The 24,132-nt window shown below is 37.8% G+C and overlaps 1 protein-coding gene and 1 long non-coding RNA gene across 9 annotated transcripts in view; one reads left to right on the top strand and one right to left on the bottom strand.

Moving 5' to 3' along the window:
* Positions 1–24,132, top strand: part of LOC310901354 (sodium channel protein type 2 subunit alpha-like) — a 130,980-nt gene that overhangs the window by 59,348 nt on the left and 47,500 nt on the right. For 5 of the 8 annotated variants that reach the window (XM_083840719.1, XM_083840722.1, XM_083840720.1 and 2 more), the window contains 2 exons: positions 1,731–1,795; positions 2,394–2,510. The gene's annotated coding sequence lies outside the window, so the exon portion shown is untranslated. Of the gene's footprint in view, positions 1–1,730; positions 1,796–2,393; positions 2,511–2,904; positions 3,057–3,554; positions 3,656–16,022; positions 17,188–24,132 lie in introns of those variants that run through there. The other 3 variants (XM_083840723.1, XM_083840724.1, XM_083840725.1) reach the window with 3 other exon arrangements.
* The window catches only part of LOC310901395, a 119,132-nt gene continuing 100,110 nt past the window's right edge, over positions 5,111–24,132 (bottom strand). Inside the window, exon 7 of the long non-coding RNA XR_014585759.1 lies at positions 5,111–8,505. This is a non-coding gene — a long non-coding RNA (uncharacterized lncRNA). The remainder of the gene's footprint in view (positions 8,506–24,132) is intronic.

Here is a 24,132-nt window from a genome sequence, read left to right as displayed (position 1 = left end):
ATGCTGTTATTTGGCAGCAGGCAAGGGCAAAGTGTAAGTCTGTTCTGTTCTTCAGGATAATATACTCTAAGTAGGAAAGTAGCTAAGGGACTGGAAGGGTCAAAATTTCCTTCTGAGCTTTTGGAGAAAAAATGCTGTGGCTGGTTACAAGCCATAGCAGTTTCCATGCAGTTAATACTTCCATCTGGCTCATTTATATCAATAGGTACTGGACATTTCTTTTCCAATATGTTTATATTGACAACATATATGTCCATGCTTTCCTTCTCTACTGGTGCACATTGCCATTTGCGTGGGATTAATGAGATTATAAACAGTTTGATCACTGTGTTTCTCAGGTGGCAACACAGCAGGACTCTGCACAGGTGCAGCCTCACCTCGAGTACTGCGTGCAGTTTTGGGTGCCACAATATAAAAAGGACTTAAAAGTACTGGAGAGTGGCCAAAGGAGAGCAACAAACATGGTGAAGGGTGGGAAGGAGATGTGTGGGGAGTGTCTGAGGTCCCTTTGTTGGCTCAGCCTGGAGCAGAGCAGGCTGAGGGGAGGCCTCATGGTGGCCTGCAGCTCCCTCATGAGGGGAGTAGAGAGGCAGGCGCTGAGCTTTGCTCCCTGGGGACAGCGACAGAAAGCGAGGGAACGGCATGGGGTTGGGAGAGGGGAGGGTCAGGCTGGGTGTTAGGGAAAGGTTCTGCACCCAGAGGGTGGTCGGGCACTGGGACAGGCTGCCCAGGGCAGTGGTCACACACCAAGTTTGCTGGAGTTCAAGAAGCATTTGGTCAGCACTTGCAGATGTATGGTTTGATTTTTAGGTGGTCCTGTGTGCAGCCAGGAGTTGGACTCGATGACCCTTGTGGGTTCCTTCGAATTTGGGATATCCTATGATTTGAGCATTCTAAGAAATGTATGGATTAGGAAGCAATATCCAGGTTGAACACGGAGTGGTGCTATGACATTAACTATTGCAATTCAGTCTACTCCCTTAGAAACAGATTGATTGTACCACCTGATAAAGCCCCTCAGATTTCACGTAGTGATTAGGTATTACAATTAGGATCCTAACACTTGTATGAAGTAGTAGTAATGACTTTATTATTGTTACGGAGTATGACTAAGACTTGGTCTGTGTAAAGACAGGGACCAAATAAGTAAATTAGCTGTAGTCTGTTCTCATTGTCTGCACGACTCTGGACTGAGGAGTTCCAGCCTAGGAAGGAATGTAGACCCCATTGCAGCAGATGGTATAACACGACATGAAAAACACCCCATCCGTGTGGGGGTGCTTTTGAATGACCTCTTTGAATTTAATGTAACAAATGACTTCATATGGCATTCTGTGTTTTAAGGAAATCCATTGGTTCTCTAATATGTGGTAATTCTTAAAAGCACTGCCATTGTGGGCCAACTCCATAATCATCCCTATCTGAAATATCAGGCCTGTCTTGCCCCAAAGACAAACCTGACTACCCCAGTCACCCTGGATATGGAAATATTCTGGATTTCAACATAGCCAAGGTGTTCAGAAAGCAATTGTACAGCTGCACTACAATGCTAACTAAGATAGCGAGGAGAAGAAAAAAATTGGAAATAAGATATTGTCATCCTATTCTCCCCCTCCCCACCTTTTTATTTGTTTGTGTGCTTTGTTTTTTAACTTTCATTGGTTTTCCCTCTGAGAGAGAAGGAAAAAGAATAAAAAGACAACTATGTTCTTGCCTCTGATCTCTTGCAGTTGAACATTCAACATTAAATACCTACGGAAAACCAAGGCGTTTTCTTCGTAGTTACCAAATGCAGGTAAGATTGCCTCTGGTGCTACATCACAACTGCTTAGAATATGCATGGCTCAGAGCAGCCAGACTGAAGGTATCGAACACCGTTACTGTACCTTGCAGGGAATTCATGGCTCAGTACAGAATGCAATTTTTAAGTGTTTGTTTTGTCTTAAATTGAGAGAATATTAGACACAATCTAGAAGTTGGCTTCTGACATTCAGTCAGGACAACGATGGACATTGTTTTAAGCAGGCTCTATGTGGCTGGGGGCTGGTACAAAATCTGACACAACCTGGGGAAATGCCCAGGTATGCCACAGAAATGTGACCAACATCTGTGCTAAAATGGTAGAAGTGAGGGCTCTTTAGCACCAATTCCTCCCCACCATCATATGCCCATGCTTCGTCAGGATGATTGATGGATTGTGGGCAAGCAAATATGAGTGTAATAGACCCATCACATCTGCACATTTTCAAATTCATGGTTGTGTTTATGTATTTTTACCAGTTCTCAAGAAGGGGAAGAGTTATTTTTAAGGAAGGTGATGGGACTTTGAATGCCTTCAGGTTATTACCACAGACAAAAAACTACAGAGTTAACTAATTTATCCGGTCTTCCAGATCAACAGAGGTCCTAAGAACATCAGATGGGGAATTGGTGCAGATGGTACACACAGGCCATAGCCAGAAACCTGCAGGGATATGAGCCACTGATGTTGAAGGTGCCAAGGAGCCCAGGTGGGTGGATAAGTTGAAATGTTTTGATTGTAGCTAGCTATCCATAATGGTTTTAGATACACGTTTTAAGAACTAGGGCTGTCGGGTCTTGCAGCCTAATGCTGTTCCGATGCCTACTTCCCCCTGTTGTCTGGTGTCCATCACCGCGGTACCGGCGGCTGCCCAGCCGGGAAACTGCCGTGCACCCGTCTCCGAGCACCCCCGGTGGCTGCTCCCCCTTCTTCCGCGGGCACCCCTGGTAGCCGGACGCTCCCCCATCCCCGGGTACCGGCCCTCTGCAGCGCACCCCGTCCCCACAGAGGCCCGGCCGCGCCCCGGGGCCCCGCCCGGCCCCTCCCGCTGCGCCGCCGCCGCCAGGGGGCGCGGTGGTGGCGGGGCGCGGCCGCCTCCCTCCGCTGGCGGGGCCGGGCGAGGCTCCCGGGGCGGCGGCGGCTGCAGCGCGGAGCTGGGCGCTCGGGGCGAAGGGAGCCGAGGCGAGCGGAGGCGTGGACGGGACAGCGGCGGTCCCGCAGCATCGAGGCGGCGCGCACCTGTGGCATGGCAGAGGTGAGCAGCAGCTGTGGGGGGCTGCGGCCCGACTCCGTTCCTGGCGGCCGCTCGCGCATCCCTCGGACCTCTCCTGCCCTCGGCCCGCCGCTGGGGGCGGCTGGGGAGGGGGGTGAAGGGAGGCAGCCTCTTCGCCTTATCCCCTTGCCGTTTGATGGCTCTTCTGCTCCCCATCGCCGCGGCACTTGGCTTTCTCTTTTCTTTGCTCTCCCTCCCTCTCTTTTCCTTCCCCCTCCCTTTTATTTATTTATTTATTTATTTTTATTTTATTTGGTATAAGCATCTGGGGAACTGTTTTACCCACTGATCTAATACTTTCGTAGTCTCCACCCTTAGGAGAGAAACCCCAGTGCATCCCAAGTCACCTCTGAGGTCCTCTCTCAGGGTCTCCGAGCCAACAAGGAACATGTATTCATCTTAATTTGCCATAAAAGATAGTTTGCAGCTGTGGGGATGGAGCGGGGTGAGCTCTGGGTGGGGGATTTTGCTCTCTGCCATCATGTCCCCTTGGTTGCTAGGCAGTGTTGGCCACGTTTGTGGAAAGATCGAAGAAGTGCGTGGCAGAGAGCAAGCAACAAGAAAAGCTACAACGAGCAACAGTATGTTGTAATGTCTGGCAGCCTTGCTGGTGGGGAACCTGATGCACAGATTGCTCTTGTGCACCTTGTTACCTTAACTCTACACTTTCTGCATCCCATCATTTACTCCAGAGAGAGCGAGGTGGTTTTACTTATCTAAAATGTTTGGTCACAACTCCTATAGAAATGGTAGTTATTTAGAGACATGTGCTTTGTGCTTTGTGCTTGAGTGGTACTGCTTCAGCCTCCAAGTGTCTTGGTAAGAAAATGAATGATGGAAGGAACCCTCGTACTAAAGTATATGATTGTTCATTGAACAGTCATGCAGGGAAAAGGCTTTCATCAAATAAATTAATTTCAATACACTTCTCCTGTAAATAAGTAGATTCAGTTTTTGCAATTTAGCTTGAGTATTTCTATCTATATTGTGTGTCTTTGTTAACAAATGTCTCATTTCTGCGATATGTTAAAAGACTTTTAATTTGAATGGGATGCAAAAAATCAAAGGTAAGTGGTGGAAGTGAAAATCTGATTTTTATCCCAGTTGAGCTTGTTCTAGAGCAAATGTATATGTGTGGGAGTTAGCAATAAAAACAAAACAGCAGAAAACCCTTAATACTTTGTAAGAGGAATTACTGTAATGAGGTGTTTGTCATTTGAAGTATAGCACAACAGCACTATTAAGCTGTGGATTTTCATATGGAAAGAAAGGCAATTCTGACACAGCTATTTTCATGTCAATAGTGGGGGGTTAATGTCCCATAGTTTCTACGTGGATTGAAAATTTACCTTTTGTTAGTTGTGCCTGATTGGTTGCAGTGTTGTTGTTATCATCCAACAAGCTGTTGGACACAAATAGAAAAAAATCATCCTGTGTTGACCACAAGCTCTCCGGGAGAAACCCAGAGGTTCTTTGGCGGTCCTGGTGGAAAAGGGTGTGTCAGCAAGGGAAGGCAGAGCCCAGCTGCAGGCATCGTGCACAGAGGTTTGGAGCAGCTGGAGGTGGGCACCTTTGCCAAGGGCCAGGCTGGCCATCAGACAGACAGTGTGGTTTCAGGTCATCTTCACCCACCCTGTCACCTACGTATGTTAGAGATTTAAGAGAATAATCTTATTTAGGCTCTTGTTTTTTATTCTTTCTTGTGTATTTTTAAAAACACTATGGACTTTTTAAATGGTCTTTTGTTCATATAATGTTAAAATTAAATACACCTTCATTCACTTGATGAAAATGCAAGATTTGAGCAAGGCTAAGGCATTCACAAATACTTCTATATTATACCTAAGAGACACAAAAACAAGGGTTTCCCATTTCATTCTCAAAACATTATTCAGTGTTTGCAGCTGAAGTTCAGCAGAGAGGAATGGAAATTAGTGAAATGGATTGTATTGATTTTTAATTATACACATTAAAAGAAATGCAAAGTGTAGATAAATAGTATGAGACGTGAACAAATTACTGGGCTTCTAAATCGATTTTGTTAATCTCAGGCTTTATTACCAGCATTACAGTATTGATAGGAACAGTTTCCCCTTCAGTATTTTATTTTAAAACTCATTTCTCTTGTTTGAGGGAAAGAGGGAGTTTTGACATAGTGTTGAACAGGTGATAAATACTTCATTTTCCTTTATATAAGCATTTATTATTAATATATCCTTGCTACTAATAAGCAGTGATAGAATGAAAAAGACATTCCACCTTATTCTAGTGCAAGGAAACATTGTATCCCTGGGCCCAATCCGTTAAGCACATATGTCCTCATTTAATTTTTTATTGGGACATTAAGTTGGGTACCTAGTACAGCGTGTCCTCTGGGAGTGCATACGTGCATACAGTGCACAACCCACAGAGTGGAAACTGGTATAATTTAATTTTAAAGAAGATTTTTCCCTTCTCTTGAAATAAATTGTGCGCTCAGCCCAAGACAAGAACGTATTTATCAATAATAATCACAGATGTCATGCTCCTTAGAGACAGTTGAGTCATTCCCTATGTTGAGTGGTTGTGCTGGTTGAAACACCCAAGTCCAAAGCACATTGTTCTGTTACCAGGGGAGAATTTCCATTAATTATCTTGCTTCTCTTGTTAAGGCTTTTGTTATCATTAATTAGATTATTTCCAGATAGGAGATAAACCCTTTCTCACATGTCTAACTATAGGTTGTATATTGCTATGCTATGTAATAAGTTCAATACAAAGTTTTCTTAAAATCTTGTGAGAAATCCACTGTAGAAATTCAGAACAATGGAGAAGTTTAGGCAAAAAAATAAACCATTTAGTTGTTGCATTCTGGAAAAAAAACAAACAAAAAAAACAACCCAGAACTTTGAAAGTATTTTCATATTTGAGCGGTAAGGTTTAATATAGTTATTTCATTAGAAGTTCTGTCAAAATTGGACTTCTTTGTTGAAAGTCATCCCATGAAATTTTCTTTCCTGGAGTTCAGTAAGTTAAATAAGGGAAAAACAAGAACTGCTCTAGTGAGTCTCTTGGAGAGCATGCACTTTTGTGACATATCTGTGACATTTCAAACATCAGTCCCCTGTTTATCTATGCTTTCAGTTGATCCTCTTGGGTTATTTTTCTGTTGCTGGAATTATTGACATGTAGATCTAGTTTATTTTTTCATTTACCCTGAGCAGTGTCTTTTCAAGAAGGTGCTTTTGCATTAACATTATCCAATGTTATCCTGAACTTTTGGACAGAAAATTCTTGTTTAAAATCTCTCAATCATAGAGAGAGAAGTGTGCGTATGGAGAGACACAGTGTCTGTGCCCTTGCAGTGTTGCCCACTTCTGCAGATGAGCTGGAGCACGTATTCACTAGGAGCATCCAGGGGCAGGCAGTGCTGGGTGCCACAGCAGCATAGGAACTGGTACTGCTGCCTGCCATCCTTGCCAGGTTATAAATTTCTGATGCTATTGATGCTTCACCCAAAGCAGCAGCAGGCAGGTTGTCTCTAGAAGTTTTGGTCTATCCTGTGGGTACTCCTGAGAGACCACCAAGTCTTGCTGCCTGAGTTCCTGGAAAAGGCAAGGCAAGACCTCTGCATTTCACTCACTGTTTGGCTTGTATCTGGACAATTCTGATTTACCATACTGGTTATCTTCATATGGAAATAAGTACATAATACGGTGAGAAGATACTAAGGAGAAAAAAAATGTAAAACCAATCTTGAAACCCACTTGGATCTTATAATAAGGTGCATCACTTCCTGATGCTGTTATAGATACTGACTTTGCTACGGTGCAGTCGCAAAGGTTTTTGTGTGTGTGTGCGTTAAGTATGCTATTTGAAATCTGACTGTGCTCATAAATATATCTCCAGTTTCCCCAATGTGTAATGCATGTCTCAGAATATTTACAACATCCTTGGGAAGTATTTTGCCTACATATTTTTCCTGTGTATAAATAATTTCAAAATAAGTAGATAGGCCATGAAAAGTTCTGTAGAGCTGTATTCTCTCCTTCCTACTGCATTTGCAGCCTTTCCCTTCTTTCTGTTAGTAATTCTTGAGCATCTCACGCCTCATCTTTCTTATCACAGCCCCCCTTGTGTCTCCCCAGTTCCCTCCTCACTTACCAGCTGCTGCGTGGACCCACTTTGGTGATTGCTCTCCCAGGTTAAATAACATTGTGCAGCTCATAAGCTGACAGTTAGCTATGTGTGTAGAAAAAATGTTTGATATTTGATCAGATAGCAACCAGGAAGAAGCTTTTTGTTTCTAGTACCTACATGCTTAATTAGCATATGTATATAACAGATTTACCCTAGTTTTCACATGTTTATAGGTCTTAAAAAAATTAAATCTCAGCTTACTCTCAAGTTACTCAGTTGTGACCCAATACTTTGTTGATATCATGACCCTTAATTTAATCTGGGAAAAGATGTTTCAGGATTAGCGTGACACCTTTGAGGACTGTAATAAAAAAAAAAAAAAAGTAAAATAAGTGAGAATTGCTAAGTTTGTAGACCCTTGTTGTCGTAAAAACTTAAATCTATTGTATGTCCTTCAAGTGACGTATGAATATACAGTTGTTTTTTGTTTTTGTCTTGTAAGACGAAGTCTGTCATTTGGAAGATGTGATATAAAGCTTTTATGATGCAGATACTTGTGGTTGATACTTAATGATGTTTCAGAGATGATATTTACTGATGTAGCAGTTTCTGTGGCTTAAAAAAGATTATTTTGATAATTAGATGTAATAAATTGAATGAAAGAAGAGTCCATTTGTCTGGTGCACAAAATAGCCATGATCATTTATTTTCTATTTCTTTCCTGCACTCTTCTTCCGTCTCCCGATCCCTAGAGGCATATTTTATTTTCTTCTTGTTGCATCGTTGTCCTTTCACTAAATTCAAGTAGTGTTCTTTCCTCCTACATAGTGGTGATGTACTTCATGGATGATGAAAAGGAATTAAGTAACGACTTCCAGACGTTTTGCTGCACTAAGTAAACAGATACTTAGCAGATATGTACTTGCGATGATGTACACTTATTAGCATAAGTATCTGTGTTTATTACTAATTAATCACTATTTCCCTGTTTAGGGATAACAGTTTGGTGCAGTGCTACAAAACCAAGAGTATCTCGTTTTCTGCAGTAGAAAATTGATTTAATTTTCAATAAAATCTTCAGACACTTGTTTTTTGAGAAGCTATATGTATAATCAAAACAGAGTACTTGTCTTGTGCTTCTCATCCTTTTTGTTTTGTGGACTTCAGAAAAAAAAATCCAGAGCCTTTCAGAAATACTGCTTTTCTAGATTGATGTGAATTGGATCTTGTTTGTGCACTTTCTGCTGCATAATGCTTTCTGTACTTTTTCTGGATTTCTTCAGTTGAACACAGAGCCAAATAGACCAGCAGCCTGCAAGACATAAACAATTGACTAATAGTTGAGAAACGCATAGGGTGAGAGTTTTTCTGTTAATCTAAAACTGTTGATTTGACAACTGTAAGAAGGGAAATCATAGCAATTACTTAAAAGTGAAATAATACTGCATAGATATGCTGAACAATTTTCTCATCATTTTGCTGAGGGACAGATATACAAGGAGGGTGTTCTGTACTGAAACCACAGTCACTCTATTCTAGAAGTGAATCTCAAATTTTTCTATTGTAATACACTTTTTAGTGGTTTTGTTGTTGTTGGTGGTGTTTTTTTACAGCCTGTACACCTTTCAATTTGCTTTAGTTTTAAGAAAAATGTAAATAAGTAAATTACTTCTTTCTGGGGAGGGTGCTGTTGGTTTTTGTTTGTTTGTTTGTTTTTTTGTTTTTCCTAGAGAAAGGTTGACAATATATGGCAACTGAATCCCAGATGCAGGAAAAAAATCAGAAGGCAAATAGTATCAACCATTTGTACACTTCAGTACAGCAACACCCATAGTTTTAAGTAAATACTGGCATTTCTAGGGTCAGGCACAGGCATTCTGTATGTTTTATAGCAGTACTGATTTCTGAAGTTTTTACATTGTTTAAAACTTTAATTAAAAACTCTAGAAGCAGGACAAGAACCTGACAGGACACTAGTTTCTTCTCTGTTTGTACTTGTTGGTGCTAGGATTCTAGTACAGTACAAATGGAAATAATAAATAATCTTTAAGTTTTTCTACTAAAAATCTGCCTCTGGTCACTCAGATTAGGAGAATGCCCCCCCCACTTTGGAGGAATGGGCCAAATCACACTAGCTTGGTTCTGTGTAATTTGATATATGTAAATGTGCTTACTGGCAAATGAGAATTACGTGCTTGTAGGTATATTTTAGAAGCTCATGGCTGTTGAATTTTGGGGGGTTGAAAAATTCTCTGGTAACTGATTTTCCAAGAGTGATTCTTTTATATGTAGATATGTATATATAGAGAGAAATATTACTGCCTTTCTTCTAGTTTCTTAAGCAGTGTGATTCTTCTGGTTCTTTCTCAAATGTTGTAACATTCTGTTCATACTAGTTCTTCATTCACTTTTAATTTTAGAATGCTGAGCATGAATTTGAGGATACTCAGGAGCTTTTTTTTCTTAAGCTCATAGATCTGTTATTTTGCTAAGCTATAAAATATACACATCTAAGAGATTAAAGGAAGAGAGGGGAAAAGAACGCAGGCACAGACTAATAGTCTAGTCCCCTCTCCTGATGAGTAGTTCATTAAATTATTTATTCCTATTGTATGACTGGGGAGGAAGGAACATGGAAGGTTTTGCAGATGAGTGTCATTCCGCAGTGCTGATAAAGTACAGTGAATCTGGTGGTCTGGTCTGAAACAGCTGCTTTCTTTTTGTCTGAAGAAGAAAATGGTGGTGAATTAAGTTTAAAAAAAAAAAGGGGGGGGGGTTAAATCCAAATGCTACCTTCTGTATTGTGTTGTGAGTGGGTTTTTTTAGTAAATGTTTTTAGTGAATGTCTAACAATTCTTTTGTAATTATACTGTGGTTGTGCAACATAATGGCTGCTTTCTGTAGCAATGTAGCACTTTGGGGCAAAGACTCCCTTGTTTCTAGGGAACTATGTACTACTGTAAGTGTATTAAGAAAATGTTATTAGAATTGTATATTTCTATTATGAACAGCATTTAAAACATTGTATTCATCTGCAAAGATTTCAAACACTGAAATAAAAGTGGCTCAGTGCAACAAAAAAACTTGTGATTAAAGCTTTATGCATGGCAACCATGGATCACAGATTTGTTCATGTTGGAGCTTTATCAACCTCCTGCTCAGAGCTGCTCGGAGCTGAAGTCAAACCAGGTGGCCTAGAGCTTTGTCCAGCCAGGTTTTAAAAACTTCTGAGGACAGAATTTTCATGTTCTTTCTGTGCAATCTCTTATGATGAGGTGAGAAAATGTTTAACTTGGTATCATTTATATATGATTTAATGTTTCACTGACAGAATGTGATTATTAAAATAACTTTATCCTTTGCACCCAAGCTATAGTCAATTCAAATCACATCTATTTCTAATACATATAATCACGTGTGAAAAGTAGTTTCAGTAAAAAGATGATAATTTCTGTCTCCAGTTCTGCTCAGCAATGACATAGCCAGCTGGTGGCAGATGGCCTAGGAGATGCTTCCATGTGAAGATCTGGGAGGACAAAACAATTCCCCATGCACATTTTATTGATTTTGGATATTGCGTATTTATTGGCATTAATTAAGATGCACACTTTCTAGATAGTACTTACTGCCTAATGCACCCAAATCTTGTTTTTTCATCTGGTTGTCTGTTGGACAGCATCTGAACAACAACAACAAAAACTGATGTTTTGAGCTAATCTGCCTACCCTATACCTTGTTCAGTGGCCAGTTTTCAGTTCAGGCTTTAGTAATTACCTGCTTACACTTAGAAGCTGCTCATTCAAAGCCATTAATTCACTCTGGGTTGTTGCATGGAGTCATCTGTTGTGAGTTACTGCTGACCTCTTAGATTAGTAATCTCATCGTATCTCAAATTTGACTCCTAGTTTACTTTTCCAGCGGAGACTGTTGATGAGCACTTTGACTTGGCTAGTATATCTTAGTTTTTCTTTGAAAGGTTGACATTGAGGAAGCCTGGCTTTCATCAGGGTAACTGAAATCTTTTGTGGGCAAACGATTCTCAAGTCTCACAACCATACCAAGTGCCCAGGTAGGCTCAATTCAGAAGGCTTGTGGATCACTGGCTTTGAGGCAGGGGAGGCTAGTGATTCCAAGCAGGAAGATGGTCCCGTGATTTGTGAGTAGGTATGATTGGCAGACGCTTTTTCTATGGCATTTCTCTTCTAGCAAGTGGCACACATCATGATTATCTGCCTAGTGTGCACTGTTTTGTTTTTTTTTATGTAAAGCTGATGCAATAATTGCAAATATTTTGATTTTTTTCAAAATTTATCAAGATAAAAGTCATTAAAACAACTGTCTTCTTGCATTGAATTGTGAGGTGAAGCATGTTTGGGAAAATATGGATATCTCATAATAATACTAGGTGAAAAAAAAATCTTTAAAATTAATTTTACGTTGTCAATGAATAGAAGAGTATATCGCACCAAAACACTGCATTTATCTTTGCCTACAGATTTTGATGAAATAGCTCATAGAAATTAATCTTTTTCTTATTGCCTTTCAAGAATCTTTTATACTTAATTGCTGAAATTTCTGTTTCTCACTACCTATAGTAGTGACATCCTTTAAATTAGACTTTGATCCATGTAAATTGGTTTCAGAATACAGTTCCCTGGTTTGATTGTAGTAGTAATTAATGCTTCATTAATAGTTATCAGTAATTTCAATATTTGTTAACCTCTCAGTACTGATGTCTTTTATTACTGCTTCTTACTCATACGTAAGCTTGCAATTGAAATCAACCAGTGCATCCTTGACTTTGAAATGTGAAGGAGAAAATTTTCAGTGCAAAGTAAATGATTATGAATTTAAATTCCTTCAGATCTGGATTTCCTTTTTCATTCAACAGGTTCTGTTGTTTGATTTTAGAGAATACTGCCATATCTTTTCATTTGTTCATCCTTTTCCCTGCAGGTGCAAGGGTAGCATAACTTTGAGGTTTTGTTTTAAAATAACTTGATCTAATTGAGCTCATTTTGTGTTGTCCATAATTCTTTATGCAAACTAGAAGGGGAATAATTTTTCAAAAGCAAGTAATTAAGAAAAGTGAATTAAACCAGGAGGTGTGTTTCCAAGTTTCCTTCAAAGCCTTCGTTTTTGTGGGGTTTGTATGGTTTTCTGTGGTGGAGAAAGATTTCCTGTTTTATTCCTGTTGATAGGATGCACTTTCAGATAAATTCTAATGCAAGGCTGTCTCAGAATACAGAGTCAAGTAAAATAGAAAGCCAAGTAGGGAAAAAAGGGATGAGGGAGGACAAATCCTTCAGAAAATATAAAGATTTGGAGTCAAGCCCCAGAGAAAACTATTGCCAAGGCTACCCTGCAGGTTCCATTGTTCTGTTCTGATCACATGAATGACTGAAAATGGCTGATACAGAGTAAGTGAATTAACATTGCTTACAGTAAAGGCTTGGTGGTCGTAGGAAAAAAGCTTATTTCAAAAGAAAACAAACAAAAAAAAACCAAAAACAACAACAACAAAACGCTATATACCTTAAGAAAAGTGAGTAAAACAGTGGGAGGGTAACAAATGCAGGGCTTATTTGCTTGTGAAACACCTATCATTATCATCCTAGCCTCACCAGGACATTTAAACACTTCAAATTCGATAAACCTCTTTTCCAGGTTTCTTTTCCAATCTTTCCTTCTATGTTTCTTTAATATTTTTATTATTTGGAAGGTTTTGTATGAACTGTTCTACAGGCTTGGGAAATGAATAATACTTGTACTTACTTCCCAAATACATCTACATTTGAATGTTTATTAAGGGTTGCAGCATATGTAAACAGATTTTTTACTACTTTAGTGGGTAAGAGGAAAGAAAAAGGGCAACTGAGGTTGCCAGATAAGGTTTGTTTTTCTTTTTTTAATTCATTCCATCCTTTTTAAGAATCATGTTGTCATGATTATGCAGGTTTTGGTGGCAGTCACTGTTGTGTTACCTCAGTTACCTCTGGGTGGGACATGGGGGAAGCCAGCAGCTTTGGCTGGTCCAGCTCCTGCATTCTGGCCTTACATGGGAGGCAGAGTAGTAGGTTAGTAAGCTGTTGTCAGTGGAACTGATTCACACATCTGCTTTAGTCTTGGCTTCTCTTCTGTGATTTTCTATCATGGTGTTAAATGTTCTAACATGTTTTCTCATTCCTTCTCGTGCTGTCCTGCTCATTGGTAACTCCTCAAGCAGGTAGTGAACTTTGCCAATGTGCTTGATGGCTCCAAAATCTCCTGTAGCATCACAGCACTGCATTTTAGGCAGTTGAACTGAATAATTGGTATTGAACTCTCATCTCAATTTTACAGGCTTATTCTGCTTCTGTGGGTTTTTAATGGATGTCATGAGTAAATATATATATATATATTTTTTTGGTTCTAATGAAAAATCAATAATATATTGGAGGTGCTAAATCCTTTTTGGACCTGACAGGTGAGCCTTTTTAAGAAGAACATCCTCCCATACATCTCTGTTATAATGAATGCTGATGCAATTTTCCATTTTCAGGGTGTTTGCATGAAGATATATAAACACTGGTAGAATGTATTTGGGAATTTTGCCTCTGTATCACTCTAATCCAAGCCAGGTTTTACTGATCACCTCCAGCCTGTATCGATTTGCAGAACAGCAGCTGAGCCTCTAGAAAATTAGACAGGCACAAAAAGTAGACTCAGATTACACTAATGAGCCCATTAAGTGAGGTATAGGGAGTCTGTCTGGCCAGAATGAAGAACTGAAAGTCTGGCTGTACTACTTGCTTTATTTCTTTTGCAGTCAGTAGCCAGTTTTAACCTCCTTTATACTTGGGATGGAAGGGAGGGATGCTTCCATCACCGCCCTGCATTTTTTTTTTCCAAGTAAGATAGTCTTGTCCTTTCCCTCTATTTAAGGGAGAAAACCTGAAGTGAATTGTGTTTGCAGGCTATAAAGCTTGTAACATGGACTAAGTGTGCAAAGCACAAGTTCCATAAAGCACATACGCTTTCTGAAATCTTTCGTATATGTCTGTTCAGTTCTCGGACCTTTTACGTTTTAGTGCATGGAAAATCAAAGCAGAGCAAAAGTACTGATTTTTAAAGTAGTCCTTAAAAACACCTAATAAAAATCTTCTCACCTTTATTATAGAATAACAATGTATAATACCAAATAAACTTCAAGGTTGCTTCAGAATTTCAGCAGGTTTACAGAAATGGGAAAACTATTTTGTTCTGTAGGTTGATATATTTGTTTTGCTGCAGTGGTCTAAAGGAAACAAGAACATTTTGAGCTTTCTGGTACACTGAAAACCATGGTCTGTGTACATTTTAAGAATAAAAGAATATGGTTTTTGCCTGTTTAAAATCCAGTTAAGCATAGGTTTGGATTCTGCAATGACTTATGTTGTTAATAACAAATTGTTAACAACTTTTGTCTTGTAAGGTTTTTGTTACCCTTACTCTGCTTTTTTATAATTATTCACAAGGACCTAAATATAATAATGTATAATAAAAAGTCTTCCTTTTTTTAAACCTTGACATGGTTTGGCTAATTCTTCATTCCCGTTGTTCAGGAGGGAAGCTTTCAGCTGCGGTTATTTGGGAGCTGTGGTGATTCAACATCATTTATTGCTGTTGCTTTGCAGTGGTGACTTGTGTTAGTGATGGTCAAAGACTGGAACAAAAACGGAGAAAGAAATTTGATAACAGACCAGCAAAAGCTGCAGGAAATATTCCAGTGCCACCTGGTTTTAACACAAGTCAGGGACCTGGAAGAGGAGGTAGTGCTGAACCCAAATAGCTGGAAAGAGAAGCCTAGGCTTGCACAAAGAGTAGGTTGGGATGTGGTGGGTAAATGGTTTACTGAGGCACCTTGGGACATCTTGAAGAGATGCAGTGGAGGGGAGGGAGAAGAAACCTGAAACAGACCCTGTGAGCCTACAGGGTTTTGCATGTAGGCCATATCAGGAGAGTAACCTTAGCCTTGTTCTGAGCTGGATTGTGGACTATCTCACTTCAGAATGTGCTGCCCAACCTCATCTTTTCTCTGACTTTTGTACTATTATTTTACATAACTGGTTATGAATACAATACCAAAGGTTTGTCAGAAACAGGCATCTTATTTTTTTTTTCTGTTCAGTTGAAATTGAAAGAAACTAAGCCATTTACTTCGGACATGGCATACATGTTCCCTTTGTGGAAAAAAGCATCTTCTAACTTCCATGCAGTTGGTTATGACTCACTTTCTGCATTACTGAAAGTTTAACGGTAGGTGTTGGTGCGGTCACTCAGTGGGATCCAAGTACATTGACTTTAATATGATAAAGGTAAAGCATTCAAGATCATTTTGTCTTTAAATCAGTTTTACAGGAAAGTTATTGGAATGGTGATACCAAAAGTTTGAGCCATGTAACAGTCTAAAGTCTGAAAAATGAATAGCAATTGGAATCACAGAATGGGCAGGGTTGGAAGGGACCTCTAGAGATAGATCATCCAGTCCAACCGCCCCGCCAAGCAGGTTCACCTAGAGCACGTTGCACAGGATGGCATCCAGGTGGGTTTTGAATATTTCCAGAGAAGGAGACTCCACAACCTCTCTGGGCAGCCTCTTCCAGTGCTATGTCACCCTGATGGTAAAGAAGTGTCCCCTCATATTGAGCTGGAACCTCCTGTGCTTCAGTTTGTGCTTGTTGCCCCTTGTCCAGTTGCCTTGTCTCACTACACCTTGATGAGGTGGAATAAATTACGTAGAGGTGTTTATATCCCAATATCCTAGCATTGTTTACAAGGTTTGAGTAATTTCCATGGAGTATTCTGATGTATTTGGATTGGTGGGTGAATGTGGGCGAACTTCTGATTCCACATTTGCAAGAACAAGCTAATGAAAAGATCCTATGCTCATGGATGTGTAGAGTTTCTATGCTGTGCACAGTGCTTATGTACTCTGAATTACTGTCTGCATGTAATTTATTTATTGTATTAATACTATAATTGAGATTGAAACATAAATTATGGGATTTGCTGCTGAGGCGGTCTCCCTGGAAAGTAATGAACTTTGACAGGATTTGTTTTAGTGGATTCACTGTGGAAATCCCAGCACCTAGCTATAAAAAGGTGAAAGGAACTTTCTCCTTCTGTCCTTCCTCCCAGCCCTAAATCCTTTAACTTGCAGTGAAAACATACTGACAACAGTTCTGTTGGATGTGTGTGGGGTTCCCCCAGGCACTGATGCGGAGGCTCAGCCTTCAAGAATTCTTTCCCAAATTGCATCCTTAATGGAACAACTAATTTATCTGTGGCATTTTCCTTCTGTTCAGCATGTTCAGCTTTTCCTGTGTAATGTATTTTTATCTAACTATTGGTAAGAACAACCAACCGGTAAGTTTAGATAGTCTTCCAGGGTAGGGTCACAGGCAGAGTTCTGTAAATATTTGTACCATGATAATACATTTTAGCAATGTGAGGAACATGTGTCTTTTATAAACAAATGCAAGAAATACCTTCTTGTTGTTTTAGTCAGCTCTGTGGACCCCAATAAGCTTACAATGATTAATAGAAAATCAGATTTGATTATAAAAAGCAAGAGCTATTAGTGTACTACTCTGTAACAAGGAAAGAAATAATAGTTAATTAACAAAATAGGTTTTGTTTTATGTAATGACCTTACCAGGCTTCAGTTAACCCAATATATCATAAATATTAACTTGAAAAGCCCTTTTCTTTAAAGAGCCAATGCAGATGATAGTTGAGATAGGTTCACCTGCTTTCATTAATTGCAGCATGTTCGTTCATGTGGTATGAGGTATAGCCTAACTCCTTCTCCATGGAAATCTACTTCTTGTTGAGCTCTTCTCTCTCAAGGCAGACTCATTTAGAAGTTCAAGTCATTTATAATCTCAGACACATCAAATGCTTGTTTAGAAAGACAATTCCTTGCTTGCATATAGATAGGAAGTTCTATATTTCTGAAGGAAAGCAGAATATGGTAATTTTTTAAAGTTATTTTAATAATAATTTTAATTCTAATTATTTTAATTTTAAAAAGACCTATTTCAGGGGACATAGTTTCTTTCAGTGGAAAGTCATAAATACCTTGTTTAATAATAACTGTTTTGATGCAGACATCATTAGAATTGTTGTTTCATGTATCACTGTTTTTTATTAAAAGAACAGAAAATTCTGAACTATAGAAATGTATAGAAATTCCTGCATGCTTAGAAGAAATGCATGTTCCTTTTCTCAGTGCTGTTTAAAATAAGGCAGTTGCCGTTGGTTGATAATACAGGTCCCTGGAATTAAAGAGCCAAATAAAATGGAGGTATCTCGGAACTTGTTCTGTTTGAGTGGCTTGTTTTTGGTTGCAGTACTACACTACTTCTCTGTGCGACTGCCATTAAAGATGTCACCTTACTCTAAGATTGACTGATGCCAAGAGATATCTGATGCTCACCTTTTTTCCAGACAGTTTTTGGGAATAGCCTCTGATTTAGCACCTTTATTCACAGTCCTGAGTTTGGGGAGATTTAACAGAAACTTTCTCCTATAATGTGGTTCTGGACGTAGGACTAGTAGAGTAGCTGTGGTAGCTGTGTTATTTTATTCCTTTAGTTTTCTTTTTTAAAAATAACGGTGATGAAAGGTCTCTGACAACCCAACAGTTAACACGAAGGTTGAAAAGTATATCTTGGAGTGTGATCTCAACATGAATAAACTAAATGTATATGTATTTAACATAGGGAAATGGCATGGCTGTGGTTTTGCAATAAGGGTTCTAGCCTGGTGGCAGGCTAAATGTTACTAATCTTGTATGCAAGCCTGCTTTAATTTGCAGAAATGTTTGTATTTTATATTTGAAGAAATGCCTCTGCTTTTTACTGAACACATTCTTCTCCAAGTACCTCACATGAGTTGCTAAAAGATTTTATCCTGGTTTTATATGCAACTGTAATGCAAAGCAAATTTACTTGTCAAAGTTATCATTCTCGCATTAAATCAAAAAAGAAATGGTGCTTATTGTCTCCAACTGTATAACTTCTAAGTATCAATTACATGTAAATGTTTGCTCATAGTAACAAAGACTGTTTGGGAGACTTTAACCATTTTAAACATAATTGAGTTGTTGGTTGATTTTTTTTTTTTAATCTCCTTCAAATGTTAATGGAAGTCGTGAGTGGCTTTGGATAAAACCAATTTAACATTAGTCATGTAATATAATGCTGTATACAATTATGCTTATTCTTCTGCTGTGCTAGAAAGCAGAGTAGCTGAGCGCCTTCCAATAAATGGTCCATTACACAAGGAGCATCTGCATCATCAGTTTTAGATATGTTAAAAGCTTCAGTTCTCATATATGCTAGAATCAAATAAGAATTCCTGCTTTAGGAACTTGGAGCAAATTCTGATTCTTCAGTTTGTATTAGTGTAGCTTTTAACAGATACTAAATGAACTTGTGAACATAAAAGAAACATTTCCAATATTTAAGAGTGTAGTTTCTGGATTTCTTTGTACACGTATGTGAATATAAACTCTTGTTTTGTGGACCAGAGTCTGCAGCATTGTTGGGATCCAGTTTGGAAATAAATGCTATTTTTTATTTACTACTTAGTCTCTCTTATGAAATAATTCTTAGTAATCTCCTAGGGATTAATAACCATTCAAAAAAGATGTTTCATTGACATCAGTTGCTTTGTGGAGAGCCTTTTTTTTTTGTTGTTGTTTCTACTGATGGGTGTTATAGCCCATCAGTATGAAATGACGGGAGGCAGAAGAGAATGTCGTAGAGCTCTGTGAGCACAAGCATTGGTGATGATGCCATGATCTGTAAGAATTTCGTAAATGTCTGGATTTTAAGTAGGCAGAATGTTTTAAAGTAATTCTTCTGCCTGTAATTCTGCAATTTTTTTCTTCACAATTTCATTTTGAGGCTATGTGCTTTCCTTTTTCAGCTGGCATTCATTTAGTGAAGATGAAATCTGAGCCAGAGAGCTCCTAAAAATTTAATCTGGAAGTGTTGTAGTACTTCTTTTCTGAAAGTATTGTTTATTGATTTCTTGGAACTGTGGCAAATCTGATGTAAGAGAAATCTAACTTTGAAAAATAACTTGCAATGTTGTTATTGCCATTCTTGTTTTTCTTTTGTGTTGACCCATGTACCTTTGAGGTCTTATTCTGTAAATGTAAATCTTAATTCTTATTGGATTTTTTTCTTTTTTTTAAAAAAATGTTTTTCTTTCTTCCTTAAATACTAGATTAAGTTCATATGATTTCTGGATAAAATACATTTTGGGTTATAACGGGGAATCTGGCAGTTGTATCCTGAAGAGTTCTTCTGGCTAAAGTGAATTTAAGTAGTCTGTTCAGTTTTATAACTGAAAACAATAATTGGGTAAAAAGTATTCAGTGTGAAAAAAATAATTTTGTATGATGGTTGCCTTTCCTTCCAACTCTCTTTCAGCTAACGAGTACAAGAAAACTAAACACTGTATAAGTACCATGATTATTTGAAATACGTATAGGGAGTATTGCTTCATAGCTTCAAGCAACTACAGTATGTTGTTATACAATATCCATGGCAATACTGAATTTCTTTATTTATCTTTAAAGCATCAAAACAAGGAGTTAGATGCATACTCATTTACATCCACAGATATAGTATTTAAAAGCTTTGACAGTTGTCTTTACTAAGAATTTATATAGAAAATTTATCGAAAATGATAAAGGTAAAAGTCAAAATGTAATTATCTTGATGTCATCATCTGTGGTGTAATAAAAGAAGTCTTTTGGAACAAAGGTTATCCGGCACACATTACTGGTGCTTTGTGCTGGAAGTTACATAAAGTCTTACTGTGCCATAAACTGGCATGATGATATCTCATAAACACAAAAGCAAACTGAAGAAGGAATGTGGAGAACAGAGGATAAAAAGAACAAAACGTGATAATGAAACCTTGTAAGATCAAACACCAGGATTTACAAAAGCAAATCTGTCGTACAAAATAGCATATACACAAAAACTGTAAAAATGAGTTTCAGTGACTGATATGCTTGATTGGACTTAAAGAAGAGTTTCTCTGAACTTGCTTAGCCAGAAAATGAGATTTTTTTCCATAAATAAGTTAAACAAGGAAGCACAAGTGACTGGTAAGTTATTGAAGAGTAGCGTTGCCATAGGGGTAAATTTGATACAAACTTTTATTTAGATTATAAAAAGGATTAACCTATTAAGGAAGATTTAAATTAGGATTATTATCCAAGGAATTGGCTGCATGATTTATTAGGACTTAAATGAAACCAGGGTCTTAATATTTTAAAATACATTTGTGTTCTGAAAAAAAAAGTCGTTGGCATGCATATGAATGACAGAAATATCATACTTGCTCAAATAAAAATGTATGCATGTCACCTTTCTGTCAAAGTAAATAACGTGTTTCACTGTTTTTTATTGTATTGCTAACAGTAAACAACTACATAGTTTTTCATTTGTTATGTGTTGGCTCTATTCAAGATTTTCTGTTTAATACGTTAGTGATTGGAATGCTTGTCTGTGAGAACTGGGTTTCCTGGATCTGAGCTTGATGAATTCATTTTCAGACAGTAAGGAAAGAGACTGATCAGCTTGCCTAAGTGGTTGCAGATTCTTAAAATGGATTTATATGAGAGAAATCTTCTTTTTAAGATCAAGAGTAGCATCCTCTGCCTTTTTAACATTTTGCTTTCCTGCAACATTAATATTTTGCAAGTATCTTCTATGTATTACTATAAACTTTCACATTGAATCAGAGATTCTTGAATTGAAAATAGCTAGTTTGAAATAACTTGAAAAGGATAAAGGACATGTAAGGTGAGTTGCATGTAAGAAACTGAACCATTAGAACTGTACAGAAGTTGTCTGTTTTCAGTAGGCATTTGTTTTATTCTTTAATATGATTTTAATGAGCAAACTATAAAGTAACAACTTGTAAATGAAGGGCATGGCAAAATCTTTTGAGATGAGTTGTCCCAGTTAGTCACATTGCATTGCCACAATATTCTGCTGAGAAGTACAAGGGATGAAATGTGCCATAGGTTTAATTCATTCAGGCTCAGAATAATTAATAATTTAGGAATGTTTCAGTTCTTATTGATGCTTACGATCATAAGTGGTTGAATAGTGTAGGTACTGTTAGTGTCTGCACAGGAAATTCTTTGAGAGGGGAAGGAAGGACACTAGATTTTTAATTGTTGATTAGAGGAGGTGCTTTCTAGATTAACCCATTTTCCTAAGAATTTTCTTGGTTTGTATTATAGTCAGCTTTTTGTTTTGCAGACTCTCAGAGAATAGTAATATTTAGGTAGTAGGGATCAAAACAGTTTCTTTTCTCTAGCAGCTATAACAGTCTGAAGGATTGAGTAACAGCAATATAGTAGTTAATAATGCAAATTTTAATTTATATAATTAGCCAAATTTAGTATCCCTGAAATAAAAATGCCATATTCTTTTATATAGACAGATGCAGAAAAATAAAAGAGCATGGCAAAGAAAATGTATGTAGGTTTGCTTATGACTCATGAAATGTGATCGTTTGCCAAATTGAATTTCAGTGTACATCATCAACAGACCGTCACGGTAGCAACTTCTTAGTCTTAATTAATTTTCATACTTAGGAGAATTTATTTGGTTATTGAGACTTAGTGATTTATCTAGGCTTCTTTAGTATGCTGAAAATTTTATTCAACTTTATTTAAATAGCACTATGAAATGTACAATAGTAATTAACAGAGAGAACACTGAAAATAGTAATGTAAAAATTCATTTTTGTGTTATGGGATATAGAGTATCAGGGCAGATGTTTTGTTTCTAGCTCTGAACAAACATGAAGGTAAATATACTATGTCTGTATGGGAGATGTATTTCCTTCATTCTGAGATTTTGATGCTAAATGGTTTGGGTCTAAGTTTGAACATTATTTTTATAAATGCAAAAATAAACATTTTGTAGATGTCTGTAGAAAATGTTGAAAATGTCAGAAACCTTATATTAAGTTGAGTTTTTCATTTTAAAAAATTTATTACTCTTTGCGTTTTTTTAGGGGGGAGAGAGGGATGGAGATTTGTATAGGGACCTTTTTTTTCGAGGGGAGGGAAGTGTTGGTTTTCTTCTTCCCTTTTTTTTTTTTTTCCTCCTTTCAGGATTCATATTCTTTCTTGTTTTTTGATTTGATTTGTTACTACTTCTTTGTGGTACAGTAGCCATCAAGACTGCAGAAAAGAGAGAGAACATTTAAGTCATTACACTAATCCATCCATCGTCGTAATTCTTTCACTCCGTTTCCTTACTGGATAAATGAATTTCCTTGATGGAATGACATAAATGATGTCAGTATGTTACAGAGTGTATATATTTACATACATTTTAAGAAAAAGTCATGATGAGAAAACATAGTCTCTGATCTGTAACTCAAGATCTGTTTAACACGTGTATTGTTTTTTATCCAGAAGTATGGGTTGTGATTAGACTGCTGTGGCAAATCATTGACAGAAGAGGTGGCTGTTAGGTGTTGGAAGAGAACCTTTTTGTTTGTTTGTTTTATGCTAACACTGAAATGTGATGCAGTCATTGGCTATGGTCTCATTAGAGAGAAATTCTGGATGGAGTTTGTGTCAACCCTAAGGATACTACTTAAGCATTGCTGAATAAATCACTGGGATATCAGCATGAAAGCAGAAGGATTGGTTTTCATTCTGATAACATTGGTAACAACTCAGAATAAGTGTCATAAGGCCATAGTGGTATTTGGTAAAATGAGCAGACATGAACTCTTGGTTTTACGTATCACAGGTTTCTAAAGGGGAAATTTAGCCTAAGTGCATAGGCAGGCATAAGTTAGTGATGTGTTCAATTAAAAGTAGTTTCTGTGGTCATATTCATCACCTTCTGAATCTGCCTTCATAGTCAAGGAGGAAACTCTTTAAAGCTTTTAAATGTCTTCCTCCAAATAATAAGAATATCCCCAAAAGGCTCACTGATTGTTGTAGTAGATAACCTGTATAACTCTCTTAGGGTTTTTCCCCTTTCTTTTAATTAACATGTTTTTTTCTGCCTTTTTTGTTTCTGAAGAAAATCATCAAAACACAAAATCATGTAAATATTACTTAGACTTCCAAGCATGCCCCTACTTTTTGATAGACATGGTGGACTGGTGCATAGATGTGCTGAAAAATCTGTAATGTCATGTTTATCTCCACAAAGGGCAGCACTACCAGAGCAGTACTGTGTGTACAGCACCGGTTTTATTTGGTTTTAAGCACCAGTTTTATTTTCTTTGAAGATGATTGTTCTAATGTCTGTAGGTCTTTCTCTCCTGTCTCTTCAGACTCTTCATAGTTTGTACAGCTATCTAACCATTTCAGAAACTGTACAGTCAGTACATACAGCTGTATTTATAATATGAACTGTAGTTTGCATGTCTTAATGCAGGAAAGGTAAATCTTACATAAGTGCAGTCCTCAGTATCTGTTATGACACATGCAGAATTGATTAATATACCGTATAGGAAGATTTATTTCAAAAAAAAACACAGGTGTAAGCTAAATAAAGGAACTAAGGGTACCAAATAACAATGTCATTACTTACATTATTTCTTAAGTAAAAAATGGAGCTTTAAGGGAAAGGATTCTGGTGTTCTTCCTGTGACAGTGATTTCCTTTTTTGCTGGTGCATGAGTGCATGTTCCCTGGGCGTTTGGCCACAGGCATCATCCAACTTCTGAAGGAAATGCTTCAATCAAAGCATTGCAGGACAGATTTTCAGAAGCATGGATGTTAGGGATTTGGGAAGGTTTCAGTGGAGAAGGCCGCTGGAATCAATAGGAATCAAGGACCTTCCATTTGAGAATGGTGAATCTTTTAAAGATGGAATGGATGCAATCGTCCATTTTGGAATAACTAAGG

The sequence above is a fragment of the Anser anser genome (genome assembly GCF_964211835.1).
Source record: "Anser anser genome assembly, chromosome: 6".
In the NCBI taxonomy this organism is placed as follows: domain Eukaryota; kingdom Metazoa; phylum Chordata; class Aves; order Anseriformes; family Anatidae; genus Anser; species Anser anser.
The sequence above is the reverse complement of the archived record's forward strand: the minus strand, read 5'-3'. Positions and strand labels throughout refer to the sequence as shown.